Genomic DNA, 19,098 nt, shown 5'->3' with positions numbered 1-19,098 from the left:
TACTAGGGTCACTTCAGCCATTCATGCCATGTTTTGCGCATGCACAGATGCCATGGATTTGTTTCACTGGATGAAGTGGAGATGGATCTGCCTCTCTTTCCTGTGCCAGCCTAGTTTTGTGCCCCAAGACACAACAGAGTATTATGTGCCAGCAGGAGGATGGAAGAGATTCAATTCTGTTCACTCAAGTTTACGCACAAAATTATTCAAGTGGTGTGAGCCTTGAGTTTTTTAATTCCCAATCCCTAATCCTGACTGCATTGTGGCAAGCAGCTCATTTCATTAACTATAATGAACTATGTGAAAGTGAATTTCCTCTCATTTAAATAGCAGGGGTGTGACTTTTTTACTTTATTAGCTATTTTTTTTTTCTTAGCAATTACGAATGGGACATTTTAAGTTTAGCTGGATCCCTTGACACATGTGCGCAAGCATTATAGGAGTCTTGTGATTTAGTATATCACAAAGAGGCTTTTATCGTTATTTGGAGACAGAAAAATACATATAAGTATCTAAAGATACAGAATTTATGAAATTAAACAGCCTGAAAATACATAACATTAGGGACCACTGGGAATTCATATGTGAACTTAAAAAATGGTTGAGGAACTGCCTGAATTCGAGATGGTATGGAGCTCTGGTGAAAGAAGAACTACTCGGCTGGAGAAAGGCAATTAGGGAGTTTTTCAAGTATTGGTTTTAGAACTGATGGTATTTAAGTATTTTCGTCAATGATCTTGACAAGAAGAGTAGGAGTATGCTAATGCAATGTTCCAGTGCCACGTATTCTTCTTTTATCAGGTCATGGATACATTCCAGATACAATATAAAAGAGGCCATATGGATTTCTTTTCATTACATGATAAGCTGCTGCTGCCAAAACAGTTTGGCTTTTGGCCCGCTCCGCGCCATTGTTCTTAACAAGCCCATACACATGTGGAAAGGGATCAAGACACAAACCGGTTGACTGTTTTGGGGGAGGGCTGGTGAATATCCTGGGAAGGCTGCAGCTCCCTACCAGTGGCTTTCTCAAGACCTCTTGGGAAATTAGTGTGCTGTCTTATGACCTATTCACAGATTAGAAGAAGACATTCATGCCAAGAAAAATAATAGCGAAGAAATATTGTGCTGCAGTCTTAACTGTATCTGCTGCCAAAAGTTATTTAAATTAAGCTACTTACTAAGGCTTTTGGGGAAGCAAAATGTGAATTACCCAGATATCCTACTCGGGAATGCTCTTGATGTGTGAATAATGCCCTTGGATCAATATAACTTTTAGACTGTCTTTCTGTTGAGTTTTATTTTAGCACAAAGTAAATGTGTAGCATACAGGTGAGGTTTCTATTGGAACAGCTTTTCTTTTGAGTCAGTCAGCTTTCTATGTACAGAGTTTAATAAGGTTTTCCTTTTGTTGTAAGTCTGTCAAAGAACAAGAACAACATGTGGTTCTGCCTTTAATAATGTGTTCTAAGGCTACACACCTTTCATGTGCTTCTCAAGTATTCCAGCCTCACAGAAAATGTAACTTTCTTCTTTCTGTGTCTAAACTCAAAGGAGCTCAAACCTGGATGATCCCTGAGAACTCAAGAAAAATATATTTGCTGGTGTTTCAGATTAAGATTTTCAGATTTACAAGTTTTAAATTGTGAATAGTCAAAACCAAAAGGAAACACAGTTTCCCAACACAGTTCTACAGATAGGCAAAACTTTCCTTTTAGGCTCTAAAAAGTGACAACAAATCTCATTTTTCTGCATTTTGTAGGTATTTTGTTTTCTTTACGCTGAGGTGTGTGAGGTATCTGAAGTCATACCTCTGTTCTGGAAACTCTTATGTGGATTTACAGCAAATAATAGTGAGCAATTGGGTAAGCTTGACTGACATGATATACTCCAAATACAGAAGTCTGCTAGTCTACGCAACTATTAATCTTTTGCCAACAGAAATAAACTATAATATTGTGCTATATCATGTATATAAAATAGACTAGAACCCTTTATTTCTCAGTAACAGCAGTTCTGTTGCTGATTCACTTACTGAGTCATTAAAATATTTTTTAGTAGTGATGTAAAGAGGCTATGCATATTTTTTTGTTTAGCTAAAAGGGAAGTAATGCTTATCTATAAATTTTAGTCTGTGTATATGAATTGCACCTATTTTCCTACAACCATCATTTCAGTCGAATCTTGCTGAAGAATTATTCTGTGTAATGCTGCATAAATGGATTCCATTGATAAGCATAGCCATAAAGAGGTCTAGAGAGAGGAAAACTTGATTTATATCTTGCGCAAGCAATTTTGTATAATTGCTAGGTTGGACAGATTTGAGGTGTATGTAGTATAAGAAACAGCGTTCAATGTATTATTTTTAAGAGAACATTACTACAGGACAGCTATAAAATAATCCTTACCCTTCTTTACTCTCCTGACTCCCAACAATAAATGATTTAGGGATTTGCAGAACCACTGAAAGACATTCCTTTTCTGAATTTGTCTAACCTCTTTTTGAATCTATTCACCAATTGAGTTTCCACAAGTTATACTCCTTCCTTTTTTTGGTTTAAATATATTTTTTTGGTTTAAATATATTACTCAGTAGTTTCATTCTGTCTTAACTAGTTCTTATGAGGTACAAATATACTAATTTCCTATCTGCTCTATCCACACACATCTATAATTTCATTATTCTTTCAATTTTGCCATTTCTTAACTTTATATTCTGTGTCCAGAAGTCCCAGCATTTTACTCTTTCTTTATATGGGAACCACTCTAATCATCCCTGTTAAGCACCCACTAGTTTTCTTTTTATGCTATATCCTTTTAAAGATGAAATAATTAGAACCACAGACAATATTTAAGACAGGGGCATACTGCTGATTTGTGCAAATTCACAGCAGTATTTTCTGTTTTGTTTTGTTGGGTTTTTTTTTAATTCCTCCTCAACTCTTCTTTTAACAATAACGCACAACATTCTTTCTCCTTGCATGCTGCTGAGTGCCGGAACCACTATTTTCAGAGAACTGTACTCAGTGCCTCCTGATTCCTTTCCTCAGCAACAGCTAATTTAAAGCCAGTCATTTTGTGTGTATATATATATATATAGCTTCCCATACATACTTACTCACTCTGAAATTCATCTCCCAGGCCATTTGTCCTGCCTCTGGTTTATGTGTGGCAATACCTAATCCTGAATAATAGCTGTGGTGCCAAAAGAATATAAAAGCATAAGAATTATAGGAAAAACATCAAGAAGTATATACGTCAAAATTAAAGATGTTTCTGATTAGAGGTATTTACGTGCCAATAGAGAAGGTATGTTTGAAGGAAGATAGGGAGTATCAAGTCTACTAACATTTTTGCGAGTCTAGTTAAAAGTCTGGACAAAGTGTTATAGCAAACGCCAGTTTTATTTCACAGAACAGACTCTAGTCTCAAAAACATCCAAAGACTATGAAAACGTTAACAGGGATTTAATCTTCTTGCCAGCCTGAAGCTACTGAAGGAAGAGACATTCAAGTCAGAAAGATCTAATACCAAAGAAATATCACCAAGTCTGAAAAATGAGGGAAGGGTGTTTTAACTATCCTTTGCAATATATGTTTTTTCTGATTTTTTTTTCAGTCCAAGAAATACAGTATTTAGAATGAAAAGTGCTCTGAGAAGACATTTTCCTTTCACTAATAGATAGCACATGCCCATTATATCACATTCATCTCAATGAAGATTGGTGAAAAAACTTGGAAAGCCTTAAACAAAATTTATAATTGACAAAAAAACCCCTTTCTTTATGGATAGAAATTTAAGGCAATTCAAACAACTCCTTTTATCACAAATGCTAGTTGAAATGAAATTAAAATCTTTCAAACAGATTATAATCAGAAGAGATCAATTAAATTAATTTTTTAATTTGCATACACAGAAGTAAGCATAGCTTCATAGCAACCAAGAACTTTCTATTCTCTCTGTTGGTCATGTGATGCAAATATTGACATGAATTATGTAGTAGGCCTTTGGGAAAACCAATGAGTATTTCATGTAACAAATAAAGTATCCTTTTCCTTTCAAATCTTTTCTTAACACTCATCACTACATAGATGCTTACAAAAACATTCACAGATACATTTTGTTAGGTTATAGATCAATCATAGACAACTACTATTACTTATTTATGAATCTGAAAAGACGAACTCAGAAATAACCAGTCATGAACTGCCCTCTAATAATTTATGAGTATAATTAATCTGGTTCTGGAGTATTTTCTGTTTGAACATACAGGTTTAGTGTAACAGCAAATAATATAGAGACGCAGAAGTTGGAAGAAGCAGGAAAAAAGGAAAAAGAAATCAAAATAACTTCTTCACATCTCATTAGCAACAAAGAGTTGAGAGAAATCCTATGAAAGGACGAGATTGATAATATAATAGATCAGGAAGACTACTGTGATTCTTTTTTGGTTTTTAAAGGAGAAGAGGTTAGCTGCTGCGGTAGCTTTCATAATACACTAGAGAAATGCACAGACACCTATTGGACATCTGAAGATGATAAGCTTTCCAGGGAATAGGAGGATAGACATATATACAACAGCCTCTCTTTTAAAGTTCTTATGCTTTCTTCTTACCACTAAAATACACCATGCACTGTATTTATATCCATTTGTACACATTCATGCTATGGGTACAAGTGTACTGTGATTATTAAGCGAAGACTTTTATATTCTTATCCATTCTAGGGCAGTCCAAGCCTCCTGCTCTAATTTTCAATTTATACAGAAATATAAATTCTCTAAAGAAAGAACAGTTTTCCTGGTAAAATTTCTTTTTCTTCGCTTTGAGTGTTCATCTCTGGATGTATTCGTATTGGGGAGGATTCCCAAACTATCTCCTGGGTAGACTAGCCATGGCTTACTGTTTTTAAAAAACATTTCTTAGTGTCAATCTCCCCAAAAAGTGCTATGTGGGGAGTTTGCAAGTTTTGCAAGTGCAAAAATTAGGCACTTGTTCTTGCTATCTAGCATCTCTTCAAAAGCTTGATCTCATTGTTGAGCTTATCTAAAAAAAAGAAAAAAAAAAAGTCAAGAAATGGCATTTAAAAATTAGGAAAACCTGAAAAAAATCAAAGAAAGTGTGGTATCAGTTTTAATACACATGACAGATTTTCAAACAAGCAGTTCAGGAGAGCTTAAGGATACCACAGTGCAAATGAATACCTTTAAATTACACACACTCTGTAGAATAAAGCAGATCAGCCCTATGGGCAGCTGATACCGGGCTGATACATATCAGCTCACTTTTTGGTGTTAGTCACACCCCAACAAGTCAGGATCATATGTTTTCAGCAGCAACATTAAGGATGGCAGTTGAAGGGGTCATCCACATTTAGTGAATTAGAGAATTAACTTTTTTTTTGCAGCTCAAGCAGAACTATCAGATCAGACACCAAGAGCAAGTGATGGCCACTAGGCTTTTCTGGGTAAAACCCCTTAAGCAGCAGACATTAGCCATACTCTGTCACTTTTACCTATAAGGAAAAATGTGAATCCCCAGCCTAACAGAAGTTAATTCTTAGGTAACTAGGAATTATCTGTTACATATCTTCATATCCCATTATCAGTTTCTGTCATCATCCAAGAGGCAGACATTCAGGAACCTATAAGAAACATTTTACTCCATTAGTTGCCTAATCTACAGCCTTTTGGAAATCAGTAGCTTCCTAAATTCGATAATCGGTGAATAAGTGCGAATCACAACATTCCATGACACACCAGATAAAATTACAGCAAATATAAATTATAGTCAAAGGATGTTTGGGCTGCCAAAGAGCAGAGTCTTGTGGTAAATGACATATAATACATGCATAGATATTCATTTTACCTTACATTCATTTTCTAATATATATGCTACTTTGTTCCTCCATCACCATTCTGCTGGCCAGTGTCAACTATCATGTAACAGAGTTTTTAATATCTTGATACTGAATAAAACCTTCCAGAGAGTCACACAGCAGGCTGCTATTTCCAACCCAGCTCACATAATTTTTCGTATTTCATCAATTTCAACAGCCGTAAGACTAAGTGAAGTGAGGGCATCCAGGTATTTGTATGCATTTTTAAATTGTATATATTTTGAAACCTTGACCCCAGGAAAATATTCATAAGACAAGCATCTCCTTTGAATATTCATTTAGATGTAGGAGAATTTGAAAATTTGGATCTCTGATTTAGCAATTTGTGCCAAAAATGCCTGCCATGGTTGTGCTGCATATGCACATTTGTTCACAATATTATCCCCCTTCTCCTGGAACTCTAGAGCAACATTGTGTATTCCCAGCTAAGGAACTGATGTGGTTTGTCATCTAGAACATGCAACATTCTGACTTGCACTGATGAAAAATTAAATCAGTACTAACTGCTTAATATTAATGGATATTACTTACAAAGACAATAAGAAAAAATACCAAGGTTCACAATAGGTGTTAATATACTTCTATTTCTAAAGAGTCATAAGCTATTCTGCCTTTAAAAAGCAGGATATTCTATTAAGAGAAGAATAAATTGAATCTCCAAAAGCATCAGTGCTTTCCAAGTTCTGTATAGTTGGCCTTCTGGTACCAGACAGGCTGGAAAAGCTTTGTACACTGCAATAGGGGCAGTCTTTTTTTGAGGTGTAAAGAAGGAACGTTTCTTAAAACTTATGTCCTTTCTCCTAACACTGGTAGCTGACTGGAAACAAACTTCCTCAGAGTTACCTCTAAGGGTGGCATTCCTGTTATCTTGTTTATCTTCCTATAAATTAACATCCACATAAGAATGTTTATTAGATAATTATTGTTGATTGTATCTAAAATTACTTCTTTGTAAGCTCTAAGGTATATTCTGGATCTAAAGCATGACAGAATGATTTGCCAGAAAGATACTATTTTTTTGCTAGAAATTATTCCTTGGTAAAGCCCTACATCACTTTTATAGTGTGATTTCATTTAATATTCATAAAGCAGATTAGCAGAATTAGAGTCACTGAAAAGTGCACATTAGAAAGCAGAATGAATAATGAGAATTAAGTTTATGAGATGGCTAAACTGAATTATGGGGTTTTACAGTTTTTCTATCTCTACAGCCCTCGTGGCATATCCATGTCTGAATCCCTAGAAATCCCAGCAGGCATCTGGAAAGGAAATTCAAGACCACATATGTATTACAAGACCAGTTCAGAGAGTCTTGTCAATCCGTGGCTGAGAATTCTAAAATCACAAGGGACTGGTTGAAAGAACTGAGCATTTGCAATTTATACTCCTTACTGCCTGATGCGAACAGTGAACTGACAGAGCCCTCTGGAAAGTGAGCTGAGCCTTCTCACAGAAAACACACAGTATATGCCCTTTTGGACAAGGAAAAGCAGACATATTCTCCCCAGGCCACTTGCAAAACAACTTAAACCAAAATGCGATCTCAAGTCAGCACATAAGCAGTTTTAAATTGCATGCAACAAAGTCAGCAATGGAGGGCTACGTCATCTTGAAAGAATGGGATCTGTGAGAGATAAACAAATATGTTCTAAATGCAGAAAAAGCCAAGAACACCTTCATGCTAAAGGGCAATACTGTCAGCATTTCATTTCTTTGAGGGGCAGCATGTTCCCGTTCCACAGTTTGCAACAGCTTACATCAGACTTAATTTTAGAAAGAAAAATACAACTAGTCATTCCAAAATACCATTTTCGAACATAGCAAATGGCAGAGATGTTTGCAGAACACTGAATGGATGTGCAAAATTCTCCCAACTTTCTTTGAACCAGAACTGACTTGTAATGCAAGTGGCTGTGATCACAACACGTAAGATCTTTCTGGCTTTATTAAGGCAAACTATGGCTTTTGTCTATATCTCTAGAGCTAGAAGATCAGATACAGCAATATTAAAGTGATTAGGAAGTTAGATTCCTTTTTTTATTGGATCTGAACAGAAGGTTAATGGTATTGCCTTGATACTATGTATCCTCTCTGTGAATCCAACAACTAATATCCCGTTGTGATAGCTGTGACCACTGATGATTTTTCTTAAACTCTTGAACACATTCTAGGATGTTTTGTGCCTAAACTGGGTGAGAACTTTTTACATAGGTGGTTTTCCTTGTTCAGCTTTCTCAGAAAAGTTTTGCCAAGTGATAATACAAAGCTGGAAAACAAGCATATGACTGCTAGTAGAATAACTGGTGAAGAGCAAAGATGTGAATGGAGTCCACATCTGCAAGAATTACCATTATTTGCTACTGAAAGTACCATAACAGTGTTATATGTACTGAATGGTTTGAGTTGAAGGACCTTAAAGTTCATCCAGTTCCAACCCCCTGCCATGGGCAGGGACACCTTCCACTAGACCAGGTTGCTCCAAGCCCTGTCCAACCTGGCCTTGAACACTGACAGGGATGGGGAAGCCACAGCTTCTCTGGGCAACCTCTGCCAGTGCCTCACCACCCTCACAGGGAAGAATTTTTTCTAACCTAAGTCTCCCCTCTGTCAGCTTAAAGCCATTCTCCCTTGTCCTGTCACTACAGGCCTTTGTAAAAATCCCTCTCCAGATTTCTTGTAGGCCCCCTTTAGGCACTGGAAACTGCTCTAAGGTCTCTCTACAGACTTCTCTTCTCTAGAAGAAGCTCGCAAGCCCGACTCTCCCAGGCTGTCTTCACAGCAGACGTGCTCAAGCCCTGTGATCATCTTTGTGGCCCTTCTCTGGATGCAGATATTTTTGGCAGTGAAATGTTGCAATACCTGCAAAGAGGTAGGGGAAACCAAAGTAAAAAGTCTTAAGCCAGTGAGGAAGAAATGGTGATGCTTTCTGTCCTAAACTCACACTTGCATTTGCAGCCTTGGTGTAACTAGCAGGAGAATGATCACAGAATTGCTTTTTCAGTTGAAGTGATGATGTTGCTGCAATAGCTGATAGCTTGTGCAATTGAACAAAAATGTTTAAATAGTGAACGATGGAGAAGATGAGCTGGAATAGCAAAGTTCTCTCTTGTCTGAAATGTCAGCACCAGGACTGACAACTACTAAAGTCAGCTGACTTTAGTAGAGCTTCAGGAATGTAAATGACTTCGTTTTGTTGTGCTGGCTCCAGGCACATCCTAAATTACAGTGAAATTTATATCAAAATTCTCATATCCTCCAGTGAACTGTATTACCCTTTTTGTAAAAGCACAGATGTATAGTCAGACAAGCTTGGCCATGTGTAGGCCTACAGTTTAAGAAATTCTGCATTCACAACTTTTCCTCAATTGTATTTGAAGGCATACTTACAATCAAACATGCTTTCTTATCTTGTTTATTGTTAGTCTTCTATTAACCTTATCTTACCTTTCTTCATGTAAGGAATTTGGAGCAGGAGCAAGCTGAGTATCAGATGTGGAGAAAGAAAGCAAGCTCTTCCAAGCACAAAAAAAAGGGACCAAAGCCATTGTCATGGCAACAAGAATTGGACATAAATCCTGTTGCCTGTATTCTAGGGGTAAGGGAAAATAATCTATGTCTAAACTGGAGGTTTGTGATTACATCTCTAAATTATATATTAATCTATAAAAATTGCAAGGAAAAAAATTCTGGAGAACAAGATTGAAAGGAAAAAATATCTGGAAAAAAAGATTTGTGTATTAATTAATCTAAAGATACTATAATTTTCAGGAACCGTGTACAGGTATTACATAAACATAAAATCTTTTGGATTTTTTCTTTTTAAATCATCCATTCTGAACAGTTGTTTCTCAGCCTTGAATGTTGAGAAAATATTCTGTTTTCCAAATGATATGTCCTGAATAAAATTATTTCCTGAAACTGAAAAAATAAACCGAACATATACCTGTACTCTATAGTATGCAAAAACATAAATTGAAAAAATATCACTGTAATCAATTCACTAAACAATCTAATAAGTACATGATTTTTAACTGTGTTCTTTTATTTTAAGAGAATTACATACATTTGAAAAAGCTTCTGGAAAAGCACATATCCAATATTCCTGTACTATAATCCACCAATATTTGCAGAATACATTAAACATTTTCAAGCATTATGAGCTGAATATTTAACACATTCAATACCCAGGAAATATTAGAAAGTCTGAAAGTGTTTTAATTTAAAAGCTGGGACTCTTGAGTCATTTGTTTCTTTGCTCACAGGAATTATACACATTACCACATTAGGCTCAAAGAGAATACCTTTTTCTCCCATTTTTAACATGACACAGTCTTACCAGCCATCCATCCTGACTGTGCTAATTCTAGCTGTTGTCTAACACCAAATCTTTGGTTCCTCAGCAAGTCAGTGGAAAGTTGCTGTCAACTGAGCTCCCAACCTAACAATCTACTTTCCAGAGCCTGAGCAACACATGCCTGCCTGGCACCACTGCTTTGCCCTTCACTGCATGGCAAGAGTGGGACTGCTGGCTTCCTCTCCACCTTCTCTGTAGCGCTGGCCATGTTTACTTCTACACTTGTGTGCCACCTGGAAAAATATTGCATATAAGTAAATGTTGGAATTCTTTCCTGGAGAAAGGAACCCCATAGTGATGTGAACCTGTACCATAACCTACTGGTTTTTCAGCTATCAAATCTCACAGGAGAATCAGGCTTGCAGTACCAGCCAATATACCGCCTTTAGGGAACCTGGTGTTTTGGTGTAAACCAAAACTCTAGCATTATGCAGGTGATAGTCACTCTACTTACTATCCTTAGGTGATGATCAGTGAAATGCTCTCATGCTTTAATGAAGACAAGTACTGAATGAAAAAATGTGATTCTGTTCCAGCTGCAAGAGAGAGACTGAGTTCACAGACAAAGTCATTGCAGCAACTTTTAGCCACAGCCCATCCTTCTGTGACAGAAGGTACATACATATAAATAACTAATATAGCCTATATTCTGGCATTAATCTCACAGTCTTCACTGACACTAAATTGTTATATCACACTAGTTTGTATGCATGCTGCCATGGAGTATCCTCCTGTATGAAAATATTGAATGCTTTTAATACCTCTGCTTTATGACAGTCTACCACAAACATGTCAAAACACATCCTCTGCCTTATGCGCTGGTCCCTTACATCGTAGACAGACTTTCCAAGGTCTCAGTTCTAATTTTCAAGATTCTTATAACTTCAAACAGCATATCTGAATAAATTATTTCCATGGCATTATGACGATAGTAGGAAACTTAGAATTTCAATCAAGATGAAACATTGAAATGCCTGATGGAAGCTAGACCAAGCTCTTTCTGCCTTCACTGCGAGCTTAAGCCATCTTTCAAAGTAAACCTGAGGAATGCTGTGTTTTTTCGAAAACATAATTTTTCTGTCTTTGCTGTTTTAATTCACAGGCACAAGTTTTTGCAGCATTTCATAAGCTAAAACCTAAAAATTAAGGATGTTAGTAGCATTGCCCTTAAGACAGAAAACTGCCTTAATCAGACTTTAACAAAGAAATTTAGGTAAACTCTTGAGACCTAGATTCAACTTACACATTCTTTTTCTACACAGGTCAGAATAGGTATGAAATTTCTCCCTATCTCCCCAGATATAGGCTTGTATTGTTTATTCTTCTCAGAGTGAAACAAAAGAAATAATGTCTTTTTTTTTAGAGGGCTGCTCCGTTTGTTTTGTCAGAAGTCATCATCACATTTTTTGTACTCAAATTGAAACAATTATCGGTTGATGTTGGCAGGATCTGTACACTGTCCAAATGACAGAAATCTATTTCTGCTTTCCAAGATCTCCAAACAGGAGTTTTATGGGGTTGTCTGCTGATGCTCAGCTATGAGAAATGCTGCTGTGTGCCAGCCAGATTGTTACTAACTGTTATTGATCAACCAGATGTACGCTGATCTCATATTTATAGCATCAGATTACAAAAGTCATCATGGCAATACCCACTGTACCCTCCAAATTGTGTAGAAGACTCCTAAAATAGTATATTTTAGATTCCAATTATCTCAAGTTTGCCAAAGCACTATAGGTTTATGTTTCTCCCTTGGTTTGTTACAGATGAAAAAACATGCATTCATTATAAACTTTTCTTTCTATTTGTTAGGTTTCAGACCTCTTACACAATTCAAAGTGCCAGATATGTGAACAGCAACATACTTTGTTGCTTTCCCAGTGAGCTACTCTTGGCCATACGCTCACTTGGTTCCATTTTCTGCTTGTTTTCCACTCCAAATTTCCTTTTCCTCCAGATAAATTCTGTCTTACATTGACTGAAGTTTTCAGAACTGCAGAATGTCCAACAGTTTAAAATAATGACATAATCTTAGAAAAATTTGCTGTCCTTGTGTGCAAGCCTGCTATTCTATACCCATTTCCCAGCAGTAGAAGCAGAAATATTTATATTTCCTCTAATCATTAGACCACAGACATAAATCTCATCTTCCAGAGTGAACCAAATCTTTTCCACAGCATATTTATTGCTTTTTTCCTGAAGGACAGTGATTTAAGGACTGACGTCAAATTTCGGATTTGCTGTTTAGCAAATTTGGCCAGTAGATTATAAATTGGTGTTCCTTATCTAATCCATAAAAGAGTTCTGAAAAACTGGCAAATCCACAAGCATATGATGTATAATAGGAGCAAAGTCCAGCAAAACTCCTTCCATCTGTGGCTGTCTGGGAACTGATCCAGTTTTGAGCATTCTCAGTAGCTTTCTTTTTTTCCCATGGAAATTTCTCTTTGTCGATTGCATGGCTAAAATACATTAATTTCTTTTTAAATTATTCACATTTCTTCACATTTGTTCGTATCGACAATCTTGTATTTTCACAGACCTCTGGAAATCATATCGATTCTTGTTCAACAACTGTAATATGGTATCAAGGTACCAAGGTACCATCTTTCAGCAAACAAGCAACAGACTTCAAACATTTTGGTTTGAGGCATTATGTAAGACAAGAGATATCACTTTGTGTTATCACAGCTCTGGCACTGCCACAGAAACATTTTTCCTTTGCCATTTAGATTAAGTTCCATTTGCCAGTACCTACTTTTAAAGCCAAGTGTAGAATACAAAATTAAACCTAATACCTGTGCCAAGTTACCATGCATCAATACCAATCAGTAAAAATCTTTTTATTTTCAGTTTCCAACTTGTTTCAGACGTAAAGTGGTGTTGAATTGGTGACTGCCCTCCCTTTTAGAGGAACCATAAACTCCCACTCTGACCACCCACAGTTCCACACCTCCCATTACAACATAGCCATCACCTTTCCAACTCAGTGACTCTGTGACCTGCACATCCAAACTGTTACTGTCACCATAGCACAAGGTTTGGGGCACTTAATGCCTTGGGCAGTGCAAATGTGAAAGCAGTGTGCCTAGAAAGCCCAGCAAAACCCAAGATTTGACCACAGTTTGAAATATAAAAGTGAACTGGACTTTATATAGACCTTATATTGTGGAATTCTAAAAATCATGAGTGAGATGATACGATATTCTCAGAGACAGGATGAAATATATGTACATTGGGGGTGGGTTTTCTTTTTGCTATGTGTTTTTAATTGAAACAGGAAGATGACAAGGACTGCTGGAAGAGTCCCTACAGATTTTGACAAAGCTCTGAGGAATGAGATCTCAATGTTTCCTTGTACTTTTTTTGGCTACTGATGTTGACTTTAGATTGTGCCTGTTTCACAGTTACACCCATTCCAGACTCTTGTTAGGTCAGTGAACCATAGACGTTGTTTTACTTGGATTTAGAAGATTGCTCTTGAATTCAGCTTGGAAGAGCTTTTTGGTTCTCCCCATCTAAATGCACGTCATCATCAAGGAAGAAATCAGTACTTGTTTTTTCCTCTTGGCTAGCACTTAGGTGATTCACTGTTTCATATCTTATATATTAAAAATAAAAACCCCTACCACCTCATTACTAGTTGTCAAAAACATTCAGAAAGTGAACAGACATCCATTTCTGATACATGTCTGTAGGAGATTTAACTGCTAAAAATCTCCAAACTATAGGTTTCTCATTTCAGCTACTCCTCATGTATTCTGTACTGGAAAGCTACTAATAGCCTATAAATCATTAGTTTCACATAGACCATCTCTCTAAAGATGAACCTCCATAAACTCAATTGGAAAGGCACCTTTCCTAGCAGCAAATACACATTTATTAGCTATATGAAAACCAAACCCAATGCAGTTATTAACACCTTTCTCAAATTCCAAAGGCCCAGTTTTTGATGAATGAAAATTCACAACTCATTTTGTCAATTTGGAGACCAATTAGGTGAATAGATTGTGGATCTTTGTGCCAAGCCCATTTGAATAAGTTTGCCTTACAGTTACATTTGAGCTTTCACAGTTTCTTTCTCATGGCTGCTAGCCAAGCTAGTAGAGTTCGTTTACCAAGACACAAGCAAAAGCAAAGGGACTGATTTTGACACTGTCAAAATAGACTATTTCCTTTTGGTAAGCAAACCTTAATTCTTTATCTGGGTGAACGACTTTTACTAGCATGCTCCATTCAGAATCTACACATTTCTAACAACAGCTCTATTCAATCTTTTGACACGATCACTGCCTATCTGAATTGCTTCTATTAAACTCATTTTTTTTATTTTACCCTGGAATGGGTTACTGGTTTAAATAATTCAAAACATATGGAACAAAAAGGATACTTCCTTTCACGGTTGCAGATATTAAACAAAGAGTTCTGTGAACAAAGGTCGTCTGTTTGCAAAACTGTTTCTCTCAGTTTCCTGCTGCAAGTGATTCAGACAGCATGGCTTACTTAAAATGTATTTCACCTCCACTAGGCATTTTAAACTGCAAGTCCAAATTCACCTTTAATCTTGCAATTTTCCATTTTTTTCCTGGAAATGTTCAGTGCTGCACAGTGAACCAGGAAGACCATTTCTGGTACATGTTTTTCCTTCTCTCAATTTTCAGTTATCACTTTTAGCCTCACATCTTCAAACAAGCATCTGGATCTTGCATAGGTTCTGGTTATCTAATGAAGACTCATTTCCTTTTCACAGGAACAGGGCATACAGCGTCACAGAATGATTGAATGGTTGGGGCTGGCAGGGACCTCTGGAGATCATCTTGTCCAACTGCCTGCTCAAGCAGGGCCCCCTAGAGCCACTTGCCCAGGACCATTCCCAGATGGCTTTTGAGTATTGCTGGGGATGGAGATTGTACAACCTCTCTGAGCAACCTGTGCCAGTGCTCAGTCATCCTCACATGGAAAAAGTGTTTCCTGACGTACAGGAAGCACATCCTGTGTTCTAGTTTGTGCCTAGTGCCTCTGGTCCTGTCACTGGGCACAACTGAAAAAGCCTGTCTTCGTCCTCTTTACACCCTCCCTCCAGATACATTGATAAGATCCTCACCTAAGCCTTTTCTTTCTCCAGAACAGTCCCAGCTCTTTCACACCCTCCTCATCTGAGAGAAGCTCCAGTCCCTAGCAGAATGGAGCTACACAGTGTCATTACCAGGCTTTTTCTGATTTTCATATCTATTCCTTTGGCCACCATGCTGAATCAAGCCAAGTCACCAGGGAATTTTTTCAAAGATATGTTTGCATGAATTTGATTGGGACAATTTGCTTTCTCCTCTTTAAGGCTTTGTGAGCTTTGAGAAGAATTGCTGTAGATGTACAGTATTGTTGATAGTATTTAACCTGGGTTGGGGCAATGCCAGGCACAGTTACAAGATGGGCGGAGAAGAGATTCAGAGCAGCCTTGTGGAGAAGGACTTGGGGGTGCTGGTTGATGAACATGAGCTAGCTTCAGTGTATGCTCGCAGCCCAGAAAGCCAATGGTATCCTGGGCTGCATCAAAAGAAGCATGACCAGCAGGTCCAAGGAGGTGATCCTGCCCCTCTGCTCTGCTCTCATGAGACCCCACTTGGAGCACTGTGTGCAGTTCTGGTGTCCTCAACATAAAAAGGACATGGAGCTGTTGGAGCAAGTCCAGAGGAGGGCCACGAGGATGATAAGAGGGCTGGAGCACCTCCCGTATGAAGACAGGCTGAGAAAGTTGGGGCTGTTCAGCCTCGAGAAGAGGGGGCTGCGTGGAGACCTCATAGCAGCCTTCCAGTATCTGAAGGGGGCCTATAAGGGTGCCGGGGAGGGACTCTTCATCAGGGACTGTAGTGGTAGGACAAGGGGTAATGGCTTCAAACTTAAACAGGGGAAGTTTAGATTAGATATAAGGAAGAAGTCCTTTACAGTGAGGGTGGTGAGACACTGGAATCTGTTGCCCAGGGAAGTTGCAAATGCTCCATCCCCGGTGGTGTTCAAGGCCAGGTTGGACAGAGCCTTGAGCAACATGGTTTAGTGCGAGGTGTCCCTGCCCATGGCAGAGGGGGTGGAACTAGATAATCTTAAGGTCTTTTCCAACCCTAACTATTCTATGATTCTATGATAGCACCAAAAAACTGACCTTCACTGTCATCTGGAACTGCTCAATTTCTTTCATCGGTGCATTTTAACTGCTGAAGTCTTTGAAGAGATTTTGTTATTAAATTCAGTTATCCAAAACTTTAAAATCCATTATTTTCCAGACAACTTTGGGATCTAGCACAATCAGGTTGCTGATTCTCTCTTTAATGTGACTTGACTGTCTGGTTGTTTCATGGCTGGGTTTCTCAGTATGCCTAAATATTTTCTTCTAACAGAGATTTCATCTGTGCTTACAGGTAATCTTTCTGTCTTTCCTGGAAATCCTGCAGTTGTCCCATTTCAAAAAGAGCATGCCTACTTTCACTACAGTTGTACTTATATATATTTTGCCTACAAGAATGTGTCTAAGAAATATCAGAGAGGTTTGCTTACAATACATCATTGCTCACTTTTTATAGTACTGCAAGTCAGTTGCTATGCAGAAAAGTCTTTGGAATTGACTTGACACTAATATTTACTGAAAAACTGAGAACTTGCAAATGATTTTGATTTCACTGTTTCCTTAAAGTCTTCCACTACAAAGCCTATGGCTTAAAAAGATTTGAGTTCTAAAGAAAAAGCTGTAAAATGTCTAATTTCTTCAGAATGAATTGGGTTGCATCTCATTCTTACTGAGATTTGTATACACTAGTTACTTGAACTAGAGATTGCTTTTTTCAGAGTAGTTAAATCAGTAGGGTTGTGCCTACCTTGTTCTGGAAAGGACAGTTAGGAAATATCCAGCATGGAACTCAGAGGGTCTCCATGCCGTAACAGTGGGCATTATCAAACCGTCTCTGATTTATTATTGCTTGATCAAGACAGATCAATTAATTCTGAAAACATCCAGGACTTCTGGAAGGTAAACTACAGTTAAACTTGAGGATGACTGATGGGTCCTGAAATGGAGATCGTATTTATCATGCTATCTAACCAGAACACTGACAGAGCAGTTTTCAGCACTTCCCCATCTCTCTTGATGAGTATCAGGAACTCCTGTGTTCTTGATCACACACAATTCCAGCTCACTAATGTACAAATTTCTTTCAAGAAACTGGGAAAACAAAGGGAAGAGGAGAAAAAAGAATGGCACCAGAGACTGTTCAAGTGGATTTTCAGAGAAAGAAAAATGTATGTTCCTGAAGAGCAGGTTAGTATAGTGAGGCAGTTGTGGCAAGCAAGTAGGGCATGTGCCCCATTTGCATGCTTATCATAGATTAAGAACATGTAATTCTTGAAGAGCTGGCTGAGCGCTCACATCCAGCACATCTCATGCTTTGGCTGACACTGCAGGCTGTCTGCCCTATAGCACACACTAGGCAGAGCTGGAAGGCTGGAGCCTACAACTGACTACACACTTGGCTGGCATGTTAAGGAAGGAGAAGGTAGTACAAACGGTATAACTAAGAGATAGAAATAAAACTAGAATAGCTGAGAACACCACAAGTTACTTTGCAGGTCATGATTTGAGAGGAAGAGGCACATGCCTTCCTTCATGGTAGATGTGTGTGATGCAAAGGGAGTAGTGCTGGTGGTAAAGCAGGTCAGATGTCGCTGGGATTAGAGTCTCCCATTCATTGATACCCATAATGTGAATCACTTTATAGAATGTTGAAGGGCATCCCTTTAACAGGCACTCTATAGAAGGAAGAATATGTTATATAGAGAACCCGAAGCTCCAAAATGCATGGTTAAAAATATCTCTGTATTTACAGTTCAAACAGCACAAGTTTACATACATGATGGATTTTTTTTATTTAATAATTTTCTCATTACTCTCAGTATTATTAAATAATTTACCTAAGGTGGGAAAATAATAGAAATAATGCATTATTGCTACTACATAGAAATTTTGGCAGACAAAAGCTAGTGATGCAATCTGGACTTTCAGTATCTAATTCGCTCATAAAACATGTATATTAAAAGACCGACGGGTCCACAATTTAATATTTACAGAAATGCTTGGAGATAGAGAAACTTCATATCAGTAAGAACACTAACAATCACTAGGCTCTCCAATGAATTGAGCTTATTCTAGATAATGTCTTAATTTTTTTCTATGCTCCTTAATTTAGAAGACAAAATTAATATCTTTGGCTTCTTGTTGCAAACTCTTAATGTTATGACAGAATAGTTATCCTAAAATATGACAACAAATTGAATTTCTATTTTAAATTTTTGTCATATATATAACTAACCACCTGCTAAATCTCAGCAATGTATTTTAGTGTCAGTATCAGTGTAGATGTGTAGAGAAATTTAGCACCTGTTAATACACAGTGGACAGGTATGCAAATGCAGTTAATTTAGTTTCAAAAAGTAGAAGACTACTTCACTGGTAACTGCTATTAGTAGAATATGTTCTATCCAGATGGTCATGCTGATAACAGATTCCAGAGTAGGATGACCTTAAAAAGGTGAAGGAGTGCTTTAAATTGGACCCATACACATTGTTGTATGCTGTGATTAGATGTCATACACTTTTATCTTGAAACACCAGCTTTAAAATTATGGGGCTTTACATAGTATATGTATACTTTTGTACTTATAGCTAAGACTATCCAGTCCAACATCAAGTAAGTTTCAGGCACTTACTGAAATTTATACTAATTGTCTTTGCAATTTATTATGCTCAAGCTCCATCAGTACTTTGGGAAGCAAACCTGTAAAGTATCCCTGCTCAACTTGTC

This window comes from Strigops habroptila, chromosome Z, assembly GCF_004027225.2.
Source record: "Strigops habroptila isolate Jane chromosome Z, bStrHab1.2.pri, whole genome shotgun sequence".
Classification (NCBI taxonomy): domain Eukaryota; kingdom Metazoa; phylum Chordata; class Aves; order Psittaciformes; family Psittacidae; genus Strigops; species Strigops habroptila.
This window is presented reverse-complemented; position numbering follows the sequence as displayed.